This window comes from Chiloscyllium plagiosum, chromosome 13, assembly GCF_004010195.1.
Source record: "Chiloscyllium plagiosum isolate BGI_BamShark_2017 chromosome 13, ASM401019v2, whole genome shotgun sequence".
In the NCBI taxonomy this organism is placed as follows: domain Eukaryota; kingdom Metazoa; phylum Chordata; class Chondrichthyes; order Orectolobiformes; family Hemiscylliidae; genus Chiloscyllium; species Chiloscyllium plagiosum.
The window spans coordinates 9,233,225-9,235,458 of record NC_057722.1 but is presented as its reverse complement, the minus strand read 5'-3'; positions in this window follow the sequence as shown (position 1 = coordinate 9,235,458).

Genomic DNA, 2,234 nt, shown 5'->3' with positions numbered 1-2,234 from the left:
AACTCTTCAAATCCACAGACCCTAAAACCCACTCCCAAGAATAAATACCTTTTTTGAACAAAAAGGTCAATTAAACTCAGTTTCATTAACTTTTTGAGGAGGGCACATGGGAAAATGGATCTAAAAACAGGATCAAACTATTGACAACAAAAGGGCAGATCAGGTCAGGCTGGGTTTTAATGGTTACACAGCAAGGGTTTGTTTAGGGGAACTGGGCTTGAAGCCATGTTTAGCTCAATTGGACAGCCCTGCCCATAACACCTAGGGCTGCATGGTGGCTCAGTGGTTAGCACTGCTGCCTCCCAATGCCAGGAACATGGATTCGATTCCCTCCTCAGATGACTGTCTGTATGGAGTTTGCACATTCACCCAGTGTCTGCATGGGTTTCCTCCCCCAGTCCAAAGACGTACAGGTTAGGTGGACATGCCATGCTGAAATTGTCCATAGTGTCTAGAGATGTGCATAGGGGGATTCGCTATGGGAAAAGCAGAATTATAGGGAGAGGATTGAGAGGTGGTTCTGGATGGGATGCTCTTTGGAGGGTCAGTGTGGACTCAATAGACCGAATTACCTGCTTCCAGGCTGTAGGGATTCTAACGCAAGATTCAAAAGGTGGGGGTGCGTGTGAGCACACCTCTCTCTGCGACTGTCAAACCCCTTCCCTGCCCAGAAGTGCACAAACTTACCAGTGAAGAGTTGGCTGACGTTACTTTATGGGTGCGTGTGAGCACACCTCTCTCTGCGACTGTCAAACCCCTTCCCTGCCTAGAAGTGCACAAACTTACCAGTGAAGAGTTGGCTGATGTTACTTTATCCAAAGATCAGAGAATCAGACCAGCTAACCAGGCCACCGTCAAGCTGCTGCTCAAGGACTGCAGATAATCCCTCTCGATCTGATGCACAAATCCAAGCAGCGCTGAAAGTGATTGTTCTGCAGTAGGTTTCAATGCTACTACCTGCACTACAAGCACTTTTGGGCTGCTCGGACATGGCTTTCCCTCCATACCAAGGCGGGTAGTCATCATTGTCTGCAGGGTTAAGATCTGAGAGCGAGCGAGCGCGCGCATCGAACAACTCCCATCCCCCTCCCTCCAAACAGGTGTGCCCCAGTAAGAGGCTGCAAAATGGAGTAACTCTTAAACGTTTCCCCAAGGGGATAAAGCAACCACCACCTGGGCAAGGCCTGTAGTAACTGCGGCCCAGGGACTTCTCTGGGAGTAGCAAGACACCTATCAACGAGATGGTAACTGCCTGGAAGAAAAACAATCCAACTTAGATCTGCTCACATGTAGGACTTGCCGTTCAGGATTAGTCTAGTCTGTGGAAGGAGGAAAATAATACAAGGTTACAGAAACCCCAAAACTTTATACACGACCCAAAGTGAATGGCAGATGGCTCCATAATTCAAGATTCAGCTGTCTCCTTAAACACCACCAGGTACGAGGCAGTTTTTGTCATCCATGTCAGATATAACAAGTTCAAGGCCTCCGTCACAAACATGGAATTGTTAACACTGTGACCCACCCATTTCAGTCCTCCCACTGCATTGAACACTTGCATGATATGAACAGCCTGAAGTTCCCTCTAATCCATTCTAAGCATGCGTTCACGGAGCAGCTCTGGCAACAGCAGTGTGATGTAAGGAACCGGTGACCAATTTGACAAGATTGCCAGATGTGCCATCAGTACATGTGAAAAGCCAGCCCATTAATGGCGAGGGGATACATGGGCATAGTGGCTTCTCCAGAAAGTCAACCCTTTCAGAACCATGGAACAGAATCCTTCCTGAGCAAAAATCTTGAAACAGGGCAAGCCAACTGCACAGGCAAGTGACCAGTTTGTTCTAAATCAGCACGTACTCACCCACTAACACAGATGGGGGTAAAGCTGCTGTAGCACATATTGACTCTACTTTTTGTTTAAAAACAAAAATCGCATCTATCCCAAACAGTGGACCACATGTTTGCTCAAGGTATCATCCAAACATGGAGGTCAGGTCAAAGAGCATTTTCCTTTCTGTCAGCAATTGGGTACAACAGTGCTTGAAGTGTAAATAGTGTAGCTAGGATTCACTCTACACTACCTACCACTATTTGCACTTTGGCACTCTAGACCCAGAAGCAGCACCTTCACTCCCCTCCACCAACTCAAAGACCCTCCAATCTCTAAAATAAATGATTTCCAATGGTTTTTCAGTAGTCCCAAGTCAGGAAAAGACTGGCTAAAAGCTGGA